At 39.9% G+C, this 27,619-nt stretch overlaps 1 long non-coding RNA gene across 1 annotated transcript in view; it reads left to right on the top strand.

The window, feature by feature from the left end:
• The first annotated feature begins 341 nt into the window (after positions 1-341).
• The window catches only part of LOC114549291 (uncharacterized), a 37,311-nt gene continuing 10,033 nt past the window's right edge, over positions 342-27,619 (top strand). Inside the window, exons 1-2 of the long non-coding RNA XR_003691524.1 lie at positions 342-629; positions 1,155-1,302. This is a non-coding gene — a long non-coding RNA (uncharacterized LOC114549291). The remainder of the gene's footprint in view (positions 630-1,154; positions 1,303-27,619) is intronic.

The raw sequence follows: 27,619 nt of genomic DNA, 5'->3' as shown, positions 1-27,619 counted from the left end.
TCAACAGTGTGTCGGGGTGAAATGTGTTGTGTTAGCTAAAAAAAAAACAAAAAAAAACCCAGCTCTGGCTAAGCAGAAAGGTATTTGCCTCAGTTGCTGGCAGAGGATTTGGGGCGCTGTGTGGCAGAGGCTTAAAGAGACGCAAAGAAACATTTACTGTACCATCGTTATTGTCTGTTATTTTAATCTTAAATTGTCAGCTGAACATATTATTGATTTCAGTCAGAAAAGTTAAGTAATAAAAAAATCTCCAAACAATGGCTACTTTTTGTGTAGTGTTTACTTAATTACTCGGGGTCCTTCAGGAAGTGGGCAGGGTCAGACTGACGTTACATGGGGAGAAGGTTGCTTCCAGCTGGAGGTGAGTCGAAAAGGCTGGGCCTCAAGTCAACGGCTGTAGAGCAGAGGTCACTAGATGAAGAACACTATGGAAGACAAAGGACCAAAATACTTTTTGTTTCCCCAACTACAAAAGTTTTTATATACACCTTTTAAAATCTGAACTGCTACAATAAAGGAGGAGCGGGGTCGACCTGGCAAGGACGGCGACGGAACGGAGCCAATTAAGCAACCGGAGCGGTCCCCGGGGCAGCCGTCGTCTTCTGAACACAAACGATGCAGAGTCTGAGGTGAGTCAGTGACACACAACACAAACCCTCCAGAAGTAGGAAAAGTGTTGCACTCACCCAGGCTGGTAAGTCTCACACTCACTTTGAACGCAACACGTAGGGAAAAGGAGACAGAGGGATTTTTTTGTTACTGGCTAGGCTAACCTTTAGTAGCAGTGGTGGTCTTTATGGTTTTAACGAGCCAGCAGTCATTCGTAACAGTAGTTAAGACAGTAGAAACAACTAACATGCCTATATTAGCTTGTTAACCAGGCCGCAAACATTGGATCAGCACAAACAGCGTGTTAAAGTACAGAAACACTTAAACGTGCATTAACAGAATCGTTTGCTCATGGAAGCAGTAGAAACAACCTTTATACACAACAACTGGCATAATAAAAATTGTATGCAAACTTGTTAGCAAACACTTGCCTATTTACGCATCCAGCAGACGCGAGGCAACATTAGCATTCATTTTAAGGATTTTTTATGGCCACCTGATAAATGTAACTCCAACATTCCCTTGCTCTCTGTTTTTATCGGCAGATTCCACCAGGTGCAGATGCGCTGCATTCTGGCTGTGCCGTGGTTTTGTTTCATCCTCACACCACACTGGGAGTGTTTCAGAATCAGAGCATTTTGTTTGTAGATTCAGTTGACTTTTTTCCTGGATATTAATGCTTTTATCATAAAGGTAAGTAGTCTACATAGTTAAATGTTTTTTTTTCTTCCATTTAGTCTAGTTGTGAACGACATAGATCAAAAACATTTGTTGCTGTGTTGTGGTTGTTAAAATAGTGTAGCGATGTTGCGTATGATTCGAGAGACTGCAAAGGTTGTTTATTTTGAAAAGTGACTGGATGCTCTAGTCGTTCCACTTACCGTCCGGCCTGTCCAACGTCACGCATTTCTGTCAAAAATAGACCTAGCGCAGATATTTGGCAGTCGCTAACTTGGTAGTGACTGACATCGGCTAGTCCAAATATGGGCAAAGAGAGAGCGTGGATGGAGCTGAGACGGGCTGAATGAAGCCAACAGTTTATGCTCGCCTCCTGTGACGGTAACACACCTTTCACTCAAAGCACATATAAGTAGGCCTGCATTTGTTACGTTAAGTTATATGTGTAAATCAAGTTAAGCATGTGATATAGGTTAAGTACGTGCTGACATGGTTGTTGAAACGGTCCAAGGAGATGAGGGGGACTGCAGAGTCGGGTGATAATTCTCTGAGAGTTTGTCACTGCAAGTAACCCTGTTTTATATACTGTTTATAAGTAGTCATGTCCATTATATCCATTGTTAATAACATTTTTATTATAGGCTTTTTAAAGAACTGCCCATGTGTTTATAACAGAAGTGATTGTTTCTTTGAGAATTAAGTCCCTCCATTACACACAATAACACTATCTCTGCTGGCATTGTCAACAGAATTTGACAAAAACTGGGGTCCATGGGGAAACTTCATTGCAGCATAGTAACTCAGTTTGTTGGGTTACCAATGCTGGATGTCAGTGGCTAAGTCCAATGATCTAATGAGGTAATGACCCGCAGCCAGCAGCGCTGCCACTCAATGCTGATGGCTCAATGATAAACTTAAAGGAATAACCAATGCCAACAGAAACAAACACTTGACTCATTAGTATAAGTAAACTGACAGAGTAGCCAGATCTAGGTTCAACTGTGCAAAACACATCCAAAGCAACGCAGTGGGTCAACTACATCAAATCCATGAAAAGCTCATTTGGTAGGCATGAAAGCAGACACTGCTCTGATTGTTTTAATGGTATTAGTTTGGTTTATTTTGTTGTTTATTTTTTTGTTGAATGCATAATTGGATAGATGTAATTATTTATTCAAATAACAATTAGCTGTTAGCAAGGCAGCACCACAATCATTGGATGGATGGGCAGATGGAGGCAGTGAAATTCTCATCAGCCATAAAAGTCACACAGGAAAAGCATGAGAGAGAGCGACGCAGAGAGGGACTCTCTTTTCACCTTGCTTTACCCTTGAAACTACTTCCTCTACCTGCGGTGTTCCGCAAATTACTTTCTCCAGTGGCTTTTTATATACGGAGTAATGATGGAGTGATTCTGGGGAATTTGTATAGCTTAACTACATACACTCATTCAAGTCAGCATGGCAATGTTACAAAGTGAACTCGGTCACACTTTACTTACAATGAAACAGAGAGAGACAGCACATTTTCACTGGTTGTGTGTGTGTGTGTGTGTGTGTGTGTGTGTGTGTGTGTGTGTGTGTGTGTGTGTGTGTGTGTGTGTGTGTGTGTGTGTGTGTGTGTGTGGGTGTGTTGTCTTGTTATTATTAATTGTGTTTGACAGCCTGTACTTTCCTCATTCTCTCTCCAACTGGAGACATCTGTTTTTCATTTAAACCTCACCGCCATAGGGAACCCTTCTCAAGACACATCTGCTCACACACAAACAGAGTGTATACACGCGCACAAGAAGGCCAACATTTTTGACACCAATACACAGATGCAAACAGTGCAACTTTCCAAATTACAAAAGCACCTGTTTGACATGCAAGGAAATTACGTGTGAAGGTCCATAGACTATTCACTTTTATGTAAGCTTCAAATCAAGTCAAAGTCAAGTCATTTGAAATGTGAAATTGTCTTTTTGCACACCTATATGCCCCTACAGGTATTTAGAATATTACAATATTTAAGATCATAACCTTACTGTTAAAGCCATTAAATCTGATCCAAAATCACATTTAATGTCATGGTTTCAATCCAGTAAATTTCAGCACTGATTAATAAATAAAAAAACATGTTTAAAGTACCTTTAGGGTAAACTCAAGTAAGCCAAGGGACTAAAACCTGAAATTGCTCCATTAACACGGACTCATAGACCAACTTTGCGAACACAGCGGCTGAAAAGATTTGATGTGGAGCTTGTACAAAAATCGCTTCATGTCAAAACTCAAATAAGCATTCCATCGAGAAAAAACTAACTATTTTCCGGCGTAGCTTTTCACTTTATTTATGCTCTGGGACACATTTAATTGTGTTTTCCCAAATAATGATAAGGTGCGATTAAAATTCCAACATGAAGGCCCACAGTGAAATCTTTCCTGCTCCAATTTGCTGATGCTGGTGTTATGGCCTTTTCATAGTTCATTATAAACTAATCATTGGCTCAACCGGGACAGTACATGGCCAAATTAAAATTAAGAATTGATCCATGTCTACAGCATGTTATCTGTGTTAGGAGAGGTGTGCAAAGAATACAAAAAGCCCTCCTCACTGATCTATACAAATGCACACAACCTATTATACAGTATATCCTTCACATAGAGGCAGAGAGGGTAGTTTATAATGCCCCCTAAGAGTAGCCAAGACCATGGGAGAAATGCCACCAGAGACAGCCAGGTAAAAAGTATTGACTCAATCGTGTTTATTAAAAGGAAAGCTGCCAGCCTCGGAAAAACCTGCGAGGAGGGTCAGAAATGAAACCAAAAACTTTCGGTACGGTTTGGATAATACTCAGCTATAACATAATGTATACACAATTTGTAGATCATACGCTAAAATGTATAAACCACAGGTATGAACCTTTATTGCTTCGCTTTATTGACGTATTGAAGTATACAGCTAGTTCTTGAGTGGAAGGGAGTACCAAAAATAGTATGTGTGTGCTGTGGATATAAAGGTTCAATAACACAGTTGGATTGCAGGCTTAGCCAGCGCTGGTGAACACTTATAACAGGAGTGCAACATGTCTGCAATTTGCCACACCTCAATTCTTTCACTTATCTCATGTTCCAGACAAACAGTATAACAAAACCAAAAGAGGTACAGCACCACCATTTTTTCCCCTCTTCTTACATTTAGTGTCTTTATCTCATCAGGCTTCTTCCCATCTCTACACTCATAGACATAATTGTGTAAATCTCAAGTGCATGTTAGAACATATCAATTTCTGCCAGAATATTAAGAATTCTTTGCATGAATAGTATTACAGTATACGACAAAGATGTACAGTATATTACTGCTGAAGGAGGAAAAAGCATTTCATCTGCTTTATTAATTAGGTCCAATAAAACAAAATCACAGATTTCAGTTTTCTTTAGTGCACTTACAGACTGTAAGTGGATCTGAGCATACAAGGACAGGGAGCATAGCAACTGTGTATGCTGAGTTTGGGACTGAATAGCTTTTGGCTGTTAAGTCATGTGCTAAGTCAGCACTTCAGTATTTTTGGGCCTCTATTCAGGGTTTCACTCTCTCTTCCCTCCAATCACTCTCTACCCTGCATCTCTTTTATCATCCTTACACACCTCTGTTCTCCTGTGCACCCCATCCTACACTCTGAACTCTTCCCTCTAATATTCAAATTCCATCTCTTGTTCCAAGTTTGCAGCTCTCCTTGTTTTCTGTATTACTATAATAAAGCTCACCTTCCCTTCCTCTCATCTGCTGATACTGACAGCAAAGGGACATAGTCTCAGTGGATTCAAGTTTTCAGTGCTCTCGAAGAAAAAAAGGGAAACGTGATTTAATGATCATTCAAGCTTGCTGTGCAGGAGCTTTCACAGAGCTTTCATCATCATGATTAATAAAGAAACAGAAAACTAGACACCACACAGTAGAATTCAAAACTTAATGGCTATTGAGCTCACAAAGTAGTGTACATGCCATGGACACATGCTAGCGGCCATGGCTCTGTGATTGTCTGTTGGCTGGTTGGTCCTCAATTATGGTCCATGCTGAAAATATATCTCGACAACTATTGGATAGATTGTGATTAAATTTGGTCCAGATATTCATGGTTCCCAAACAATAAATCCTAGTAACTTTGTTGATCACCAGGTCAACTTCTTCACTTAGCCAGTCAATACAGCTCAACGTATTTGTAGGATTGGCAAAATATTTTGTACAGATATGCATGGCTCCTAAGCGATCCTAGTGACTGTGGTGATCCCCTGACATTTCCGCATGAATGCTAACATACTAAGATGAATCTGCTAAAGATCAGCATGTTAGCATTGTCATTGTGAGCATGTTAGGTCTAGCACCACTTATCTATTCTGGGATAGGGGGAAAAAAGCACTCAGGCGTGTTTGTATTTCTTTATAACAGATTTTCAACATTTTTAAGCCAAGGACCCCTTAAATGAAAGAGAGATGGAGCAGGGACCCCCTACTACACATATTGTATTAATTAAGTTGCATATTAAACTTTGCCTACAGTAACGTGTAGAGTTTAAAGCCTATACAAATACCTTTTTAATGCATAGAATACTAAGCTATTAAAATAATTGTTGCCATGTCATGTTTTAATGTTAAACATGTTGCACAGTGAATCCTTAGGATTAAATGTATCTGTGGATGGCTACCTTAATGACTACTTATACCTATAGGCCAGTAAGCCTATCATCAGTGGGTGTTTATTTCACAAATATTCTGATTTATATTTGCTAATAATATGTTAGATTCGTGTTAAGACATTTTAGGTTCTTTTTTTTTTTTACTTTCAAAAAACTAACAATAATTTGGTAACTGCAGTAACTCTGAGGACCCCCTATGGGTTCCAAAACCCCTGTTGAAGATCTCGGCTTTAAACCAATCACAACCACCCAAGGCTGCGCTAAACCCCAATAGTGGAAATCCATATTGTGTGGATCGTTGGAGCTAGAGTAAGATCAGGGCACAAACGGAGGTCTGCACACTGTTGTGCTCTAAATAATGTGCAGTTAAGTGTGATGAAACATTGCTAATAGCTGCGGAGGACAAGAAGGTACATTGTTATTAGCCACAATGCAATACAATTATTTTCAAATTGATCCTGGTGTAATTATTAAAATATATTTTCTCTCAAATGGAAAATAAGAAAAATGGATGAAATTAGCTGGCTTCATTGTAGTAAACCTGTCATCTTGGATAAAAAAAAGAGAAAAGAAACTTACTTAGTACTTAGAGAGTACTCCAGATTTGACACAAATGTCTATGGATGGTTACAAGCAGGGATGTGACTATGCATTTCAAAGTGTCAACATATAGCAGTTCAAAACAATGCCAAAAGACAGATCTTTCCGTTTTTGTGGAATAAGCATGCATAGACATACTGCATACTCTCACACACAATAATGATCCTTGACTTCTGCACAGGTGGAAGTCGTGCACATGGACTGATATTTTCTCCCATTATAGAGCAGATTAAATCAGGTTTGAGGAAATTACTGTTCATATGCCTGCTGATTTGCAATAAAGCCCAATAACAGTAAGGGCAAGAGTTTGAGCAGAGATAATGTGGTAATAAGTAGATTTGTTTGCAATAAGTCTGAAAATGCCAATGCAAATTTTGTTTAAAAGGGCAATAAGAGCATTTTGTTTCATGTCAAGTTAACTATTTAAGTGAAAAAGAAACAAATTGCTTTACTGACCATACCTACTTCCATGCTCTTACAATAAAGTACTTTGAATTAAAATTCCCCCACCAAATTGCATGTGCTTTATTACACATCTTAAAGTTCTATATAGTTGTCAACCTCAAAGTCTGAGTTTTGAAAAGGACCCATACTCTTCCTATTTGGGAATATCTTAGTCTTTGAAGTTGGTTATCTTCTCAGCAGCGTTTGCAGCTGTGGTGCTTAAAATTAATCCATATATTAATAATGTCAGAGTTCTGTCTCTTTCTCTGGGATGCAACATTAGAGGAGGAAAAGTTTTAATCCATGCATAAATGATTAGAGAGTTTTGTTACCGAAGGATTATTTATTCTATCCCCTCCGCACAAGTACCTTTGATCCTGTGACATACACATTCACACAGACACACAGACACACACACACACATACACACACACACACACTTTTGACCACCAATGGCAAGCAGAGTCCCACAGATCAATGCATGTGCACACCCTGCAACTCAAAAGTGTGAATGTATACCCATGCGTCTGTGTGTGTGTTGTTGTATACGACATGATCAAAGGCACTTGTGCAGGAGGGATAGAAATGATAATCCTTTTGTTACAAAACTCTCTAATCATTTATGCACGGATTGATACTTTGCCTCAGCTAAAACAGCACACCAGGGACAGAGAGAGAGAGGCAGAGAGAAAGAGGAAGGTAGCAGAGACAGATGCATAACAGCAACAGATAAGGACTGGACTTCGAGGTTAGCAAATATTAATATTTATAAATATATACATATTCAAATGTATCACAACAGACTTTGCATGAGCAGGACTGGACTGGATGGAACGTCATTTTTTTTGAAAGAAACTTTTTTTTTTTATTGTGAGAGAAAGCAATTGCCTTATTGTTAATTAACCGGAATAACTCTTACAGTGTATGACCATTGTTTGTTAATTAAGTTGGCGAATGCAAGGAAGAAGTCAAAATTTGTGAGTGAAATAATAATAGCTCGTCACACGTTTTTGTTTTGTTTTTAAATAGTAAAACTAGTGAGATTTTACAAATATTCTCCACATTAACTGGCCTGAGAGCGCTGTCATTGGCCCAGAGCTCAGCAGCATTTGTGCATGTTGCTGGATGTTACCAGTAACTCATACTTCTCTTTTCCCATTTAGAAACAGATTCATCACTTAGAGCTTGTAGCCACAATTACACAGTTTATTTTTCCCCAAGTAACAAGTGTAGTTTGAATTACTTTTTTCAGTCAACAACAAAACTCTGGAGATTTTGACAAATGACCCCATGCTGGACAGTTCAAAGATAACATCACTCGCTCCTTCTATAAATCATGTATTAAAATTAATGAATTTTGCATTTGGCTATACTGCAGCACCTTTTTTACCGTAAATCTCCTAGCAACAGCAGAGTGAATTTGGCCCTTTCTTCGTACAAAGAATAACTTCTTGATAATTGCTCCACAGTGAACAGTTCTGCAAGCATATTGTCAAGAGTTCTGCAAAGAGCACGAATTATAAGCATAATTATAGGTCAAATTATGCATTTCAATAATGCTCCAAATGAGCTCCACCATGGGTTTCAGTTTTTATTGGCACCCTAATAAAAGCTACTTCAAATTTTTTTTTCGCTAGTCTGAATACACTCCATTGATGTCACTGCTGAAGCCACTGTTCTGCTATGATTATGTGATTGTGTTCATTAGCAGCCTTTACAATACTAATTGGCTGCTGGACAATGAAAAGCTCAGAAATATATGAATGACTACATGATTGAAATGAGAAGAATACTTTATCAATTTAATGTGATTTTGGATTGAATGCTATTTAGCACACCATTGTGTATTATGCACCTAATGAGCAGTGTATTAATTGTATGGAATGCTATATCAGGCCTAAAAAAAAAGAGTTTGGTTCCTGTTGGTTGTCAGTTGAGGTCATGGGTCGGTAGGGAATTTATTTTATTTTTTATTTTTTCCCAGTTGCAGCAAGGGATAGGTAGGATTTTTTTTATTTTCCTTTACAGTAACAATGATATTTTTTCATAACATTGCCTACCTGTAGCCTACTACATGTACTCTACCACCTTGTGTGTCCCAGCATGTTACACACACACACACACACACACACACACACACACACACACACACACACACACAAAAATTAACCTTTACTAATGTAGGCTAATTAAAAACTGACCTGAGCCTGTCGCTGGACGCACCGGAGGACCAAGACACAAAGTAAACACGCCTCTCTGACCGGTACCGGGGTATTAGCGGTTAAACTGAGCGGAGGATGTGCGGAATGTGTCGGTGTGTGTCGGAGCCTGGCTGGTCGCTTGGCGCCTTCAGACAAAGCTCAAGCTAACAGGCTAACGGCTTATTAGCCAAACACCGAGCGGTAACATCTGCAAAGATTGGCTCTGTGAGCGCATTAATCTGCTCGGTGTGCGTCTTATAACAAACAGAGCGAGCAGCCGCCGGACTCTAACCTCTGTTGATCCGTGCAGGACTTCACCGTGAGCGGACTGTTTAGAGACGATGTGACCAGCAGGTAACGTTAAAGGTTATCTGCTACTGCAGCAGAGCTGCAAGTAAACGCTGAACTGAGCTGTGTGTTTCCAGTGTTAAACACTGCTGCAGGTATTCATGCACGACTGATGAATAATTATAGTTCGCCTCAAACTTTTTATTTGTGTATTTATTTAATTTGTATTATTTCTTCCCCACTCTCATAACATAAATTTGGGTCGCACATAAATTGACAGGGTCAGTCGGAAACCGGAACCAAACAAAACATTTTTTTATGCCTCATAGTGGAAAAGTATGCAAACTATTTATTTTCATTTATTGCAGCAGCAGCACGTTAGAATACATGTAGCTCTAATGCCTTTTACCTTTTGAAGTACTAATTGAGACAACTATGGATTCTTAAATAAGTAGGCTAGATGTCACAATTTGCCTCAGTCCAAAGGGTAACCTGATGTCCTTGCAGATGTTTTCTTACATGTACTGTATTCACCCGACATGTGTAAATGTGTGTTTAGTAAAGGTTTAAGGCAGCAGCAGCATGTTCACTACCAGCATGCCTCTGTTTTCATTGAAATGAAAAACCTTATCCTGCAGTCAATATCTAATTTTCCTGTTTTGCCAGGTAGAACAAACAAGAGAAAATACTTTCCCAGCCTTCCTGGCACTCTACTTGTTACAGGAAACTGCATTTCTTCCTTCTCCGTTTCCTTCTTCTATTTTGTTTTCTCCATTCTCATACATTACATTATTTGACTGACATACCTTTTTGACCATATTTCATGCAGCTGGGAGCTGACATTAAATCCATTTGGTTTCTAATTGATTAGTTGTCCTACACTGGCTAATCTTATCCTGCATTTTCCACACTCTGCTAAGACTTTAGACGGTCACAATGGCCTGGGGTTTAATAGTATGCAAATAAAAAGACAGACAGCAGACAGTCAGAGACACATACCTGCTGCTTCTGTGTGTGTCTGTTGCCGCGCTCTCCTCTGTGCTCTTGCCGTGTCTATGTATGTTTACCTTAGCATGTACGTGTGTGAGGAAGAAGCCTCCACTTATAAATTATAGAGAGCGAAAGAAAATATATATTGAGGTGGAATGGATCGGTGACGCGAGACATTAGTATTTCTGCCCTACTTTCCCTCCAGCTTGTTAAAAGCAATTGTCTGGACAATCTGTCACCCGGCTTGTAATGGCCCCCCTAGTGAGGCTTGAGATGCACGCACACTCGCACACATGTGACCACCAAGCCTCCACCAAACAGAAGGCCTGGGGCAACCTCATACAATATGAGATCTGTTTATTTGATGCATGTCAAGTATGAAGGCATACAGAACATTCATGTTTTCCTATCATTTGTCTCACACCTACTGTGTCAGACTAATAGTCTGCCTTAAAGGAACACGCCGACTTATTGGGAATTTAGCTTATTCACCGTAACCCCCAGAGTAAGACAAGTCGATACATACCCTTCTCATCTCCTTGCGTGCTGTAACGCTGTCTGACGGTTCCAGCATTAGCTTAGCCTAGCACAGATCCTGCAGGTAACTGGTTCCAACTAGCCTACTGCTCCGAATTGTGACAAAAGTGACAAAATAACGCCAACATGTTCCTATTTACATAAAAAACAACGTAACATGAGACACAGCCGTCTTCTAACAGTAAACAAACCGGGAACTATATTCTCAGACAGGCTTGCTGCGAGCATATCACTCCGCCCAAGTACTATATTCTTCCGCCTGAGAATATAGTTCTCGGTTTGTTTACAGTTAGAAGACGGCTGTGTCTCATGTTACGTTGTTTTTTGTACACACTGCGACTCTATAAATCACAACATGTAAATAGGAACATGTTGGCGTTATTTTGTCACTTATTCGGAGCAGTAGGATTACTGGAACCATTACCTGCAGGTTCTGTGCTGGCCTCATGCCGCTGGAGCCGTCAGACAGCATTACAGCACGCACAGAGATGAGAAGGGTATGTATTAGGGCTGGGCGATAAAACGATAACGATATGTATCGCGATAGACACATAATCAATATCAATAGAAAATGCGGTCAATAAAACGTTCGATAACTTGTTTTTCTTCATCAGAAGAAACCAGAGGTTGTGAATCAAGTTTGGTTGCATGAACAAAGGCCCTCACTCTCTGGCAACCTAGCAACGTGGGGAGTGACACTCTAACAGCCAATCATGTAACAGTATCATGTTTGGTTGCGCCACATCGCTGTCTCGTGTTCTTCAATAACAGAACCGGCGTGGAGTGGAAAGTGAGTGCCGCAGCGAGCGAGGAAATCGTTGATAAAACAGGAAAAGTCAGTATGGCAGTTTTGGGGATTTTATAAGTCTGACCATAGTCAGACAAATGTCGTCAGACCGTCGTCCCCACCAACACTGGTAATACCATAAACTTGTTTTACCACTTTAGCCGCGCTCACACTTTCGAGCACAGCCGTATTCGTCCATCAACGTCCAACAACATCTGCAACTGCAACACGGCACAAGCAGCAGACCGCCATGGAGAGTCAGCGCCTTACTAAACGCTACAAAGAAATAACGGAGGCAGACATGCTGAGCACTGTCCAGAAGCCAGGTTACCAACCTAGCACTAAACCTGCAGAAAATAGTTTCTTCTCAGGTTTCTTATATTTAGCTAACACTTTGCACTATTTTATGACACTTTATTAAGCATTTCTTACTTACTTTTTTACTCTTTAATTTTGCACCTTAATGTTAAGAGATAATTGTTAAGTGTTCATTGTGATTTTAGACCTGTTTACATTTGAATTATTTGAGTGTTTTCCATGGTTGTGTTGACATTTCTGCTTTTATAACTGAGGGGATTATAATCAGAGCAGGGTTAAGTTTTTAAAATAAACATGTTTAAATTTAATATATTTTTCTCCTGGTCCTTATTTTAAATAGGTCATAAAATATATCAATAATTATCGATATCGACCAATATGAAAAACTTATATCGTGATACAGTTTTCAACCATATCGCCCAGCCCTAGTATGTATCAACTTGTCTAACTCTGGGGGTTACAGTGAATAAGCTAAATTCCCAATAAGTCGGCGTGTTCCTTTAAAAGCCCGTATTTTGGGCTGGACATCCATTGATGCAAGATACTTGACTTTTACCTGACTGCTGATAACCTCTCAAATTCACCATCATACCGTTACTCTAGAAAACATGTAGGCTACATCTAAAGTGTGTGTATAGTGATAAAACATATTGACATTTAGATGGACCAACATCACTAACATGTCCAACAATAATCTATTAAGATTGGGGGGTTTTATAGTCTTGAAAATCTGCAGGGAAGTCTTATCGCGGTTGCAGCTGTACCAGCAGCAAGGAGCAAAAATCTCCTTGCTGCTGGTGTGTAACTTCTGGAAGTGTAACTTCGTGAATCAATGATCACAAAAAAAATAAAAATCATATCTGTCAGAAGTTACAATTAGGTGTGAGGTATTCCTAGGGTTAAGACAAATATTAGTTTAATTAACTTTTTGGGTTACGGTTTTGCTAGCTTTGCCAAAAAGTGACGAGACAACCCTAAGCGAGTTTGTGAATCTGGCACTCAACAATGTGTGATGCAGGACGCCAGACACCGCCCCTGGCCGAAATACCAAGTTTTTAGGGAGTCCTAGGTCAAGGTAGCCTACTGTTACGTGCTCCCTGCCCTGCTGTCTTTTTCCTCTGTTCATCTCAGGTGTTCCTGATATCTGATTGAGGGTGGCCCCGCCCCTGGATATAAGAGAGGCTGGGAGACATACCTCTGGGGGCTGAGACTGAAGCAGCACTGACCATCGTTGTTCTTTGTTATCTTCTTTTGTGTTTCATTGCTTTGAGGATGGAGGTCTGGTAGTCTAGTTTTCGCAGCTTTATTTCTATTAGTTAGCCTCCTATTTAGTTTAGGGGGGGGGGAGTTCTGGGTCCGACGGCCCTTGATGGGTTGGCTCAGGCTTCTTCCCTTCTTTTCTTCTTTTTGGCCAGACCTCCAGACTCCCATAGTTTTGGTTTAATCAATAACAGTTATTTTGTGAATAAACCTTAATTTACTTTAACTGTCCTCGGGTTTGGTGTTATTAGATGTTGGCGGTCATATTTAAATTGTGTTTGTTTGCTGTGGCCGTAACACCTACCTCCATGATTAAAGAACACTCTCATACCAGAGGGGTTGCAAATTTGTGCCTATTGTTCAAACTGCTGGAACCAGTTATACAATGATGGTGGTTGGACACCTGAGCGGACCATGGAATCCAGAAGAAGTTGGTCATCATGCCAGCTTGGCCAGCCAGTGTAGTATAACCTGAGCAGATGCAATGCAGATATAAAGCCAGGTGACCCTGCCAAGTATGTTATCTCTTCTTGGTTGAAGATAGGATTCAAGAAAGCTTGAAAAAGGTGCAGTAGTTTAGAGAAAGGTGTAGGGCTGTCGAGAACTGCAATATTGCAATAACGATCTGTTAACAGGCCAACCACAGAGGATGGAAAGCAACCGCCACAACCTTTGTTTCTGTTTTTTCTTCATGAGGCTAGGCCCTTCTATTTTTACACTTCAGTGCCATGTATTGAATGCTAATTAAATTCACAATGAGCATGAGTAACAATGAAATTGTTTCTAAAGATCAAAATTCCTTCACCAGGACAACCCTAGAATGGTGTAAAACATTTTCTGATATAACTAGTAACAATTTGAAGACTAGTGGAGCAAGATAAGTAGGCATGATCGCTGGCATGGTCACTTAACTTTTTGCATTAATCAAATGTTAAAGTGGAGCTGATACTTTTTTTTTCTGATTCTTAATATTTGTAAGGATAGGACACATTTACAGTAAACAAAACCAAAAGGAGAAAAAAAACATACCATATTCTGTGTGTTTTTTTGGGTGTATGCATGTGTTTAGGTTGTTCCCATACCGTATGCAGCAAGTGTATGCAGTGTCTTTTGTTGTCATAATCCAAACACTACAAAGTAAAATCAAACAAGATTTTTTTGCCAGACAGAAAAAAAAGAATTCTGTTTAAACTGTGAGCTCTCAAAGACTTTCTGTCTTCCCCTTAACTTTTAAAGAAAAATCCCACAGACAACAGATCCACAGCAGAAATAAAGCCTCTTACAGAGTACCCTTTAACCGTCTACTGCACTGACAGGATCAGATTTAACACCGCACCTGATTTTCTCAGCCCCCCAAGAAAGGTAAGAAATGACTGTCTAGCATTTCTCTACCTCCCCTTTATCTCGCTGGAGATCAAAAGTGAACTAGACAGATACGGTGTAGTTAAAAGACACATAAAAGGGCTCAGTGCTAGTAGCTACTGCTGTTCTTGTTCAATGCTGAGAGAGAACAGGGACCCATGCTTTATAGGGCTCCGTCCTGCCACTTCACTCAACTAGTGATGTGATGATAAATTGAAGGTGGGCTTCCTTTAATGCCTTGGACGAGGTCATTGTGGGATTTTCCAGTTTGTCTTATCTGGTGAATAAAAGTCTGCTCTCGAAACTGTTTTGATCTGATTTTCACAATGATGAAATTATAGATCTTAACCATTTATATTTCATATATAGATTTTTGTTATGTTTTTCGTTGTTTAACCCAATATTGTGTGCCCAGTCTTAGGATAATAACTCTTTAATTTCTTTATTTATTGATGCTAAAGAAGTAAGTAATTGAGTTGATCAAATGACCGTCTTTCTCTTTGGGTTTTGGATTTGTGGCAGTCAAAACAATCTATTTCAACACATCATCTTGGTCTCTGGGAATTTGTGGCAGTTTTAGTTTTTACTGTTTTCTGACAAACGATTAGTTTAAACACTATACCATAATGGAAATAAAGATGCAGCCCTCGTCTACTGCATCTCATGATAATTAAATAAATGTGTCGAGATTTTTCTGTTTATTTTTATATCTTACAGCATAGGTGATTTCAGGTACAATCTTCATAACTTGCATTAGTTTGATACTGTTTGCTGTTATTTATAGAAAACATGGCAGTTATCCTCTCTTCTGCACAGACTTCCCTCCAGTCTTGCACTCCCAGCTTGATTCTTAGAGAGAAATTCTCTGTCGATCTTCGTATCATGTAAGCTTGCTCAGATGACTCTGCGATGTGAGATTATGAATAAGAACCCCTCACCCCTACGCCCAAACATCGAGCAAGGTCAAGCTAATGAGTGCTCCTATAGACCCGAGGTGATGGGTGGAGAAGGTGGGGTTTCGGTTGCTGATTATTGAGCTTCTTTGATGAAAACAGCCTCTGAAAGGCAGAGCTTGAGTTAATCAGGGACGGGTGTGGTAAAAAATGAAGATGGAAAAAGCAGGGAACGACTGTCAATGATATTAAAGGCCTCTTTTGGTCCACTGATGAAAGACTAATCATGATAAATGCTTCTTAAGCCTTGCTCATTTTGGACTGGTAGACACACACATGCACACACAGACACACACACACTCTCACACAGAAAAAGAAAACCATTTAACTAACCAATACTCTAACTATTTTAGAATAAAACCAAGTCAGGCTTAACATATGGGAAAAGTGTGCAAAATAGCGATGGCAACTGAAAGGTTTTGAATTGCACCACTGGGTGTTTTTATTCTACCCTTATATATATATACATATATATATATATATATATATATATATATATATATATATATATATATATATATATAAATGGTTGTAATACTGCAACTCACTGATAGGTACAATACATTTGAATGTAATGAAATACATCCATGAAAACAGAGGTTACAGTAAACACGGGGACATACTGTAGATCTCTGTTATATTCTGCAACATGTTGTTTATGCAGCTGTTTTTCTCCTTTAAATGCATATCATGGAGGACAGATTTGAATATGAAAGCAAATGCAAATGTTTTTGGCATATGTTGACATGTGTAGAGACGCTACCATCTCTATTTGGATTTTAAAAGACTGAATAAAGAATGTTGAAGTGTAGAGCGCTGTCAGCGTGCACAAGGGCAGGCAGGGTTTTTTTTTCTTTAAGTGAATCCTACAGTTCTCATCACTGTCCTGCAGGGCATCAGAGCATAAAAAAAACATAGCTTATGATGTTTTATAGTTTGAATCATGGATACAAATTTCAGATGCAAGCATACAGTAAAGTCATTCTCCGTTCCTCTTTAATGTACAAATGCACACACAGTGGCCACTGTATATGCATGCACAGATACATTAAAAAACACACTTGCATGCACACAGAAAACACAGACACTTCCTCATGCACCAGTGCCTTTTTATTTCAGGCACTGAGCTCAGTAAGTGAGTTGGATTCCCTCCCCATTTCCCCTTGTCTATGCTGTAGTTAATGAGTTCTGCCTAATGTCTCCATAAGCTCTATTGAGAGCAATGAATGGCAGGTAAGACTGCAGGCCACATCACATTTCTGACTCGCTGCTAAACTACACGGTCTGCCTTCAGCAATTATCACAACACACATAAGAAATTCAGCACTGATGTGTTTATGGGGCATTAGCTGGGGGGCTTTTATGTATGAACAAGTGTGATTATTCAAATTCATCTCTGCAGTGTGTGTGTGTGTGTGTGTGTGTGTGTGTGTGTGTGTGTGTGTGTGTGTGTGTGTGTGTGTGCATACAGTGTTTGTGTACATGATTGAGCTCTCTAGATTCAGTGCCAATATAAAAAAGAAAGGAAAACAATTGCCAGGAGGTAAGAATTAAAATCCGACACATTGCAGAAAGGGGTCATTTTCATTCATCCTGAGTGTGACTCGGGAGTACAGAACATTAATATGTGCTGTCAAATGAATTGATTTTAGAATTTTAAAGCATTATGCTGCTATTAAGCTCCTCAGGTTCACCGATTTCCCCGTTGAACATGAAAAGTACATAAAGGCTGAATGGAAATGCCTCATTTGTGATATGCATTTTATTGTGTTTTCTTTTCTATATTTTACTCTCAATTATTTATGGCTTTTTGTGGCCTATATGAATTGTGATAAATAGCCCAATTCTGAGCAAATAAGTAAGTCAAACCATTTTAAACTCTTGGGTGTCAATTTGACTGATGGCACAGCAGAGAAGGTATTATCACCTCAGGGCTGTTGTCTGTCTGTCCTGGTTTTGCTGTTAAGCTGTTCTAGCTCTCACACACCGAGCTGAGAGTGGGCCATTGGGTGCTGTTAGGCCATTGTCATTGGCCAACCAATACCTATGTTTTTGCAGTGGCACTGTTAGCACATGTTGGATCGTATTTTGCACCTTATATGCCAATTGAGCATGTTGAACAAGTGGCAAAGGCACTCAATGAGGGAGCTGTCTGACTAATTGTTCAGTCAACTTAATCACTGAACAACACAAATGCAAAGATTTACATAGCCAATCTTAACTTTGTCACACATACACAGTTAAAAGGAAAGGTTTTACATTTTGGGAAATACACATATTTGTTTCTTGCCAAGAATTAGGTGAGAAGGCGTTACCACTCCTGTGTCTGTACGCTTAATATGAAGCTACTGCCAGCAGCCAGCTAACTTAGCACAAAGACTGGCAACAGGGGGAAACAGCTAGCCTAACATTGTTCAAAGGTAACAAAATCTGATTTCCAGCACTTTTAAAGCTCACTAATTGAGCATTGTTTGTTAAATTTGTACAAAAACAAAATGGTATAAACTGCTATTTTAAGGGGGTAATGCGCTAGATTATTTTTGATAGGGACCAAACAGTAGTAGTCTCCGTTTAGCCAGATAAGTGCTCCTGGGCTGTTGCTTCTTATTTAGCTTAAAGACATGACAGCGCCCTCCGTCATCTGTAGTCCAACTCTCTGCAAAGAAAGTGCAGCAGTCAGCTGGCTAGTCTTTGCGATGTGATGAAGAACAACCTTTTAAGAGAATGCAAGTTTTTTTTTAAATGTCTAAATGGAGTGTAGTGGAGCTCAGACAAATGAAGCCAGGGAGGGCCAAAACAAGCTGTAATGTATGCAGGAGATGGGCTTGGACAGAATTTACTGTGTATCTCTCGGTGTACTGATGTTTGCTGGTCTGCATGTGACAAAAAAGAAAGCAAGATTTGTATCAAATCACATTTAACATCTCCATTCATCCATCCATACACACCCCACTGATCCAGAAGAACAGAGAGAGAGCACAAAAGTGATCGAGTGCAGTTATTCCCACATGATTTACCACTCATAATAAAACAGGAATATATTATAGCTCAAATTCAATTTGAGAGGAGGGCGATGTCAGCATTTTGCCTGTCATCTCCAGCGATGGGAAGGGACTGGGATGGATGTGAATGCCTTCTCTTATTTAATCCTGTGGCATGAGTAACCACACACACATACACACACACACACACACACACACACACACACACACACACACATAGAAGCAAATACATATTTTTGACTTGACGATGACAAGGGAGTTCTTAACCTAATCCTGACTAACATTTGGGAAATAAGCTGTCCTGCAGTCTTTACTGCGGTGTAAAACAATTGCATGAAGTGAAGAAGAGAAATATTTATCAACTAACAGTCCAACACTTTACATTTTTGATTTTCAAACATCGCTGTCATGATTTACCTTCCAGTTACTGTAAGTCTTGGTGCTTGCATATGCAGAGATTTGACTGACATAATACCCTGTACATAAATATACATAATATATGCATACTACATGATACAGACGCATTCACCGTGCATAAAATAAAAGACCTACATCTTCAATGCATATGGAGCTCTCATAAAATAATAATAAATGCTCAGGCTGATAAGAGAGCCCCTTCTGTCTGACACATTGTGTGACTCTTCAGTGAATCTGCCTGCCAGTCTGTCTGCCACTTACATATTCACAAACGCCATGCAGAGATAGCAAGAGAGCTGGTGGAGCATGGTGTGTGTCGGTGTTGTGTGTTGGGTGGGGAAGTAGAGGGGGCCACATGATGTCATACTGTACATACAATTACATATAAAACATATTGCCAGTAGGGATGTCACGAGACCCAGTACTTCGGTACCAAAATTCTGAAAACTTGACGGTACTCGTTTTTCTACAGTACCGTAGGTACATTACAACATTAAATCTAGCAATGGCTTTCCCCACTCCACCTGAAGCTCGCAAACCGCAAGTGAATTCTATTTCTCTCTGTCGTTGTCTGTCACAGCCTAATGTTAGCTCCGATGGCTGACATTAGCTAACTTTAGCGCTTTTAAACAAAAAATTTATTTTTAAATTTAATTATTTATCTTTTTTACTCACAGTGGTATTGACATTGGTATCGAGTATTGTGTACTTTTGGTGGTATCGGTACCGACTACTAGATTTCTGGTATGGTGATATCCCTAATTGCCAGCCCCTTCCTTTACAGCAACTCAGCAAAACAAAAACATTATGGGCAGTACTGATTAGAAAGACCAGAAGTAGTCTGGCAATGGCAAGAGGGCAAGGAGCAACAAAACTGACAAGACCGTGGTTCAGGAACATGGTAAAATAACCCTGTTAAACATTGCTAAGGATTTATTTTAGTTGAGTTTTAGCTGGAAGTGTAAAAGGAAAAAGAAGGAAAAGGGAAGGCTGGACAAAGTCTGGGGTGAGGTGTAAGTTTTTATTACACAATAGATAAGGAGTGATTCTGCTGTCTTGCTACTGACAGCAGGATCATTTCACCACTGAGGACCCAGGAGGGTGAATTGTCCAGACAGAGCGCAGTGATAGCCGGGTCGCCACAGGGAAGAGAATGCTGAGCACCTATTAACTACAGAGTGCAAAGCTGGAATATAAGGTTGAACCATTGCCTGGAGGTAGGGGGTACACACACTGCCGGATCCTTTATATTGCTGTCAGCATTGAGGTGACTTGGAGGAATGTAGAAAGGTGGGCTGTGGTGTAATGGGTGAATTGCACGGCACAGACAGAAGTCCACAGGGAGCTGAGCCAACAGGGGGTCTAGTCAAGAAATGACTGGGGTTTGGGCAAGGACTTGAGCTGAATCCCTGGGGAGAAAAGGCTGGATTTGACAGATGTTATAAATCTTCTCAATCGCTCTGTGGCAAAGTGAGGTTTAAAAGGTTGCTGGTCGTCACACTGGGAACCTCAGCAGTGAGGGACTGGAGTCAGGGGACTGCTATTACTGAGGTTGTAAAGGTCTTGCAGTGGCTAGGATTTGCAGCAGAAAGAAAAAAAGCACTTAAAAAAAAAGGTGCTTGAGCTGTAGAGCAGAGAAGCTCGTCTTAAAGAGTGTTAACAGCTCAAAGGAAACATTACAATCAGTAGACTGGCTGATTGAGTAAGGTGTCATTATATGAAAGGGTAAAAAAGTCATGGTGTGTAGAAAGCCTTCCTTTATACAGTACATAGACCATTTGGGATTCTCTATGAATACATGTCTAGAGCAGCGCCTTTGAAGGAAATGGAGTCATTGAGTCCTGAAAGAGTGAATTTATGTCTGGATTTAGGATGCAGCAAATGTTTTTAATTGTTTTTCAATGACGAGCGTCGGTTTGCTGAACAAAGCAGATGATGCATCTGTCTCTGCCAGATCTGGGTCTGACTGAAAGTTTAAAAGAGACTGAACTTTTTTTGAAATGACCAATATGTTTTAGAGTTTTTGTCATCCTCTAGTCTACAAGATCAAGGCATTGCTTGTGTGTGTGTGTGTGTGTGTGTGTGTGTGTGTGTGTGTGTGTGTGTGTGCATTCCAAACAAACCAAAGAGGACACAAACACTGAAACTTCTGGGGCCAGATGTATAAAAAATGCATTCGCCTTTTCCCACAAAGCGTTCTGTAAAATGTCAATCAAAGGCACATTTGTAAACTTCCGTTTAAATTATATGAATGTCATCATTTGTGTTGACATTTGAGTCATTATCTGCCTTTTAATGAGCATTTGATTTTATCCTGAATTGTGAAGCACTTTGCAAGGTCTGTTTCAACAACAGCGCAATGAATGAATCATCCTTATGACGTTTAATAATAATGATGATGTTTGACACATTACGGTGAAGATGCTTTGGAGATACGTGATGAATTGGTGGAATGGGCATTACAAATAGCCACAGCCGTGCATAACGACAGCTGCTCCGTTGGAGGACCTTGACACAGTCGGTGAATTGCACTTTTGCTTTGCTGTTCTTCTCATTGACGGATCTAATGAGTGATGGGGCTATTGATATGCAAACAGATGTTTGTACATCCATTCATGTACATCATTCAGCTACCTGTGGGAGTGGAAATGAGGCTCATGCCTGTGCGCTCAGCTCCACAATGATTTATAAATCAGGGCACACAAAAATACAGCTGTGACTACTACAATTACAGTTTGAGCAAACAACACCTTTAAGATAGTAGTTCTAAAATGATGTCAGAAACGAGAAAGAAACAAAATATTCAACCAGAGAAAAACTTAAATAAATAAATAAGCCTAGAGCCTATATTAAATACACAAAATGATCCGGACAAAAACAGTTTAAAAGAACAAATATTTAAAGCTAAAATGTAATCTTAAGTTAAACAGAATTAAAATGCTAGCAAATCAAAAATGACAAACACCGAGGTAAACAAAGTATAATGGATAAACTTAAAGCAGTTATAATTGAAGTAAAGCAAGCTAAATAATCTCTAAGCCTGGTGACCTATGTCCAGGGAACATTATGCAAGTTACAAAGTGATTAAACCAGCAGGAAACATAATACATAACAATTAACACGGGGCCGGCTCGCCCAGCAGAGATGAACGTCATTAGGACATGTATATAAAACTTTTAGCGACCTGAACAAACAAACAAAACAGCGTTGTAGCTACTGCAACTCAGCCAACATACCTCGACCAGCAACGAGCAGCAGCAGCACAGAAGAAGTAGAAGAAGATCAGAGCTTGCATGTGAGGCAAGCTCTGACGTGAGGGGGTCCGGGACCAAGTGGGTAAGCCTCTCTCCACAACGCGTACCTCCTATGGCGCCATTTTGATGCTAACAAGCCATCACCCGCCGTTAGCGTTCCATTGACCGCCATTCATTTTGATGACGCTTCTTTTTGATTAACGCTCAGCTATCACCGGAAAAGTGCTTCTAATATCACTGGTCTCCGTCCAGAGCAACGGGATCTGTTGGTCCATTTATTTTACTGTCCATGTCCGGGACCCCCAGAGTTACTGCAGGGGGGCCACAAAATTGTTGTTTGATAATTTTTCTGAAGGTATTTTTTTCTTTCAAAAATTTTAATGTCTGAAATATATACATTGACATGAATCCAACATATTATTAACAAAGATAAATCAGCCTATTTGTGGAAGAAAAAAAATTACTTGATTTTAGGCTTACTGGCCTATAGTGGGCTGGTAGCCTTCTCGGTACGCAGTACCGGCACTTCTACATTTTACACTTAAGCGTACCTGCACTTTTTCTCGCGTACCGCTACTTCTCACATGTAGCCGGTACTCTACCACTGACAGAGAAAGCATCAGTGTCAGAGAGATTGACCCTAACGTTACATAAACTACACTACCCAGATGGCACTACGTGATTTACCTTGGATCTTGACAAATCACGTAAAGGCAAGCAGTCTGCCCACCCTATCAAAAGTTTGCTTAGCCACGGACGTTACTTCGGAAAAGCTGTCTGATGCCTGCAGCCTGACCGTAACAGATTTTTCCCTGCTGAAAACCTAGAAACTAAAAAGAAGTGTGTTGAGTTTGTTTCAGACATCGCACACACTGTGTACAACACTTAAACTTATTCCACCACTGAGCTCTCTTAAAGTGCCCATATTATGAAAAAATCACTTTTTCTGGGATTTGGGGTGTTCTTTTGTGTCTCTGGTGCTTCCACACACATACAAACTTTGAAAAAAATCCATCCATGCTGTTCTTAGTAAGATACGGTTTCTGAATGTGTCCTGCCTTCAGTTTCCTAATGAGCTGTTCAAAAATCGGCTCGGACTGTGACGTCACAGTCCGAAATGAGCTGGCTAACCACAACCGTTAGCTCGTAACGTTGCTAGCATGCTACGTCGTTCTCAATAGCTAAGCACTGCTACAACACACACAAGTTCACCATAATCTACAAAAGAACTACTTACATTTGCGCCCTCATTTAGAAGTCTCCCAGCTAATCCTGCCTTGTAACTGACCAAAGTTGGAGAAACAGGCTTTCTTTTACTGTCTCTAGAGTTAGCTAGCTGACATGAACTACATCTGAGCTACTGAGCATGTGCGAGTGCAATCAAAGGTAGTACAGAAGAAGAAGATGAAAAGAGGTCTCACTCTGTAGCTAAAACAGAAACCAGGTGAAAAGAGGATCTGCCGCAGTGAGAGAGAGCTGTGCAGTACAACAAAAATATGGTGTTTTTAGAAAATTAAACCTATTCTGGTACAACCTTAAAATACAGTTATGAACCTGAAAATGGGCATAATATGGGCGCTTTAAAGGAGCTGCAGCCCCATTTTACAACAGCTGTCAAGAGAATCACACACACACACACACACACACACACACACACACACACACACACACACACACAACTTTTTAAATAAATACATAAATTTATGTTGTTAATAAATAACAATAAATTATTGTTAATAAATAACTTACATTTTCACTGTAGAAACCTCAAATGTCATAATGATTTGCCAATGCAAGAGAGTACCGGCACCTTTTTTTTTCCCACTTCATGCACTGGCCTATAGGTAAGTCAGCCACCAAGGTAGCCATCCACAGATACAGTTAAAGGAGAATTCCGGTTGATTTCGACCCGTAGCTCTGTTGTTTGTAAATCAGGAGTACTGTCAGTAGCGAGAAAAACGAAAACAAACGGTGCCGCCTACACCGAGTTATCCTCCTGCTAGATTTTGCACCCAACAGTCTTAAACAAGGCTTAAACAGGGCAAGTTTTAAACGCGTTTTTAGCCTCTAAACGTGTTCGAAATGCCATTACTAGTGCTTAGCCATGTGCAGTTATTCCTTACGAGGGAACACAGCGAATTTGACGGCAGTAGATGTGACAGAAAGGCATAAAAGTTGTGTTAATCCTTACCTCTGTTTATGTACTGCTTTCCGGTCAAGTCCTCAACAATCGAGTGCCGATCTCATATAATCCAATAATCCAAAATTTATTTTTTCCACAAAAAATCGATTTGCCGTGGTCCTGTCCATAGTAATGAGCATGTATCAACAGGCTGTAACCTGACACCGCAGTGAAGCAGCGCTGACCTACAGTTCAAGAGTTCAGGAGCTCATTTGCATAGGTAAGTGAGTTTGTGCCTTTCCAAAATTACGGCAACCAAATGAAGAGATATTTGAGCTTGAGCTTTCACCGTCTACAACCTCCTCAGCCGGGAGATTTTACAGTTATGGCTGGTTGCACTTCAGCTCCCTTGATAACATTAGCTACATGAGAGAGATTACTACGGTGGCCGAGAAGGGTCACAACACATACAAACGCCACAACAACTGCATATTCAGAAAACACCTCCAAATTCAGCAAAACACATGCAAACGCCGCCACAACAACTGCATATTCAGAAAACACCTCCAAATTCAGCAAAACACATGCAAACGCCGCCACAACAACTGCATATTCAGAAAACACCTCCAAATTCAGCAAAACACATGCAAACGCCGCCACAACAACTGCATATTCAGAAAACACCTCCAAATTCAGAAAACACATGCAGACGCCACAACAACTACATATTCAGAAAACACCTCCAAATTCAGAAAACACATACAAACGCCACAACAACTACATATTCAGAAAACACTTCCAAATTCAGAAAACACATACAAACGCCACAACAACTACATATTCAGAAAACACATACAAATTCAGAAAACAACTTCGTCGATTTCACATCACGTACACTGCAAATAATCACAGCACGAGTAAATAAGGAAACGAACTGCAAGCTGCAAAGACGACAACGGAAATGTTTCCAGGGGGGCCATAATCAGTGACGGACCCGCATCCATCTGGTTGTCTTCTCGCTATCTGCCGTTTCTCATTGTCAAGGGTCCTTCAGAGGGCTAGGTCAGACATTTGGACAACATGTACATTGGAACAGGCTAGCAAGTGCACGTCATTTCGTGCTTGCGTCATTGAAAGTGTTTCGCCACCTTCACTTCCGCGCTGCATTTCAAAACACCGGACGACATGGATGTGGAACTGTGAACTGTGCTGTTCAATGTTTTTGTTGAAATGAAGAATATGAATCAGCGTCAGTCTGCTTGCAGGAGGAGAATAATCTGTCGGCAACTTTGCCGCAACGTGCTAAGGTAGGTAACGTTACCGACACTGTTAGGCTTTAATGTAAGCAATAGTCGTTTTCTCTTATTTATCCCATGTCAGTAAATTAAAAAAAAATTGTGAGAGTTCATGTTTGCAATTGCATTAATCTTAATTGCATTATCCTTACAGTAGAAGTATACATTAGCTCGTAGTTTACTAAATGTATGTAACATTAGCCCATTGTCCAGTAGCTTCTAGCTTTCAAACAAATGCAGTGCAAAATATGATCAGCATCTACAAGGTAAATACTACCAGCTAATGACCTACCACAGGCAGTATGATATGCAGTATGCTTAAATATATTTGTGATACAATTCTAATCTTACCAGGACAGGTTGGATAACTACTGGACTAACCTAAAGCTTTCTCCTTCTGTCTGCAGTCTTGAAGCAACCCCATCATCAGCTACTGAGTCTGGTCGCCGCTTCATGTTGAATATACTTGTGTACAGTTTAGTAATGTTTGAATAAATGTTATAATAAAGATACACGTTTCGTTAATGTCTTTTTAGAGCTTATATACCTTACAAGTTATTGAAATAGGTACCATCTGAATATAATTATTCAGTTAGAAATAGAAATTGAAAAACGTTTATATTATATACACACCCAAAAACGAAATGACAAAGACAAACCAGTTAAGTTAATGCATTTATTTTCAGAATGGCAAATAATCTAGCTATTCAACATCTCTCTTTGGCCTCTGTCTCCCTGCTTGTCTTTTGCTTTCCCATCATCAGCGACCACCTCCATTTGTCCCTGTTAAAAGACAGCAAACACAAGAAAAATATGTTTACCATTATGAATTCCATAACGTAACGTTATATGCAACGTTATACTTGTTACATGGGATACTACTCATATATTTTAGCCTTCATGTAATGTTGATAGTGAAGTAAATAAGGTGTAGCGTTACCTTAAATCATGCAGCTACAACTGATAAACACACATTTCTAAATCTCGGCTAACGTTATATAAAAGAGATGAAAATGCCACCGGACAAACTTTAAAAACGCAAATGGTACAAAAAGACAGCAACCTAGCTAGCTAACAGCCTACTGTTAACGATAGCTTAACGTTAGCTCGGGTGTATCTACCTAATTACTATAGCAATTTGTACCAGCATTGAAGCGTTAAGCATTACATCGATGTAAAACATTAACGGTGATAACACATGTACGACACACTAAAGATACTTACATTTAAATTATTATTTCGCCGTGGCCATAGTTGGATTCGTAATTTTGCACCCCGGATGGATGCGGGTCCGTCACTGATTATTGCCCCCCTGGAAAAATTTCCGTTGTCGTCTTTGCAGCTTGCAGTTCATTTCCCTATTTACTTGTCGTGTGAATATTTGCAGCTTACGTGATATGAATTTGACAAAGTTGTTTTCAGAATTTGGTGGTGTTTTCTGAATATGTAGTTGTTGTGGCGTTTGTAGGTGTTTTCTGAATATGTAGTTGTTTTGGCGTTTGTATGTGTTTTCTGAATATGTAGTTGTTGTGGCGTTTGTATGTGTTTTCTGAATTTGGAGGTGTTTTCTGTATATGCAGTTGTTGTGGCAGCGTTTGCATGTGTTTTGCTGAATTTGGAGGTGTTTTCTGAATATGCAGTTGTTGTGGCGTTTGTATGTGTTGTGACCCTTCTCGGCCACCGTAGATTACAGTGTTTGTAGCGAACATTGACTTCACCGAAAAGAGCGTCAAGTCCCGGTATCTGAAGGAAAATGCCATTCCTAAAGCGAAAAGACCAGCTGCAGACAAATTGGAGGTAACGTCTTTATGATTTATACTTTCCAAG

Source organism: Perca flavescens, chromosome 22 (genome assembly GCF_004354835.1).
Source record: "Perca flavescens isolate YP-PL-M2 chromosome 22, PFLA_1.0, whole genome shotgun sequence".
Lineage (NCBI taxonomy): Eukaryota > Metazoa > Chordata > Actinopteri > Perciformes > Percidae > Perca > Perca flavescens.
This window is presented reverse-complemented; position numbering and strand designations above follow the sequence as displayed.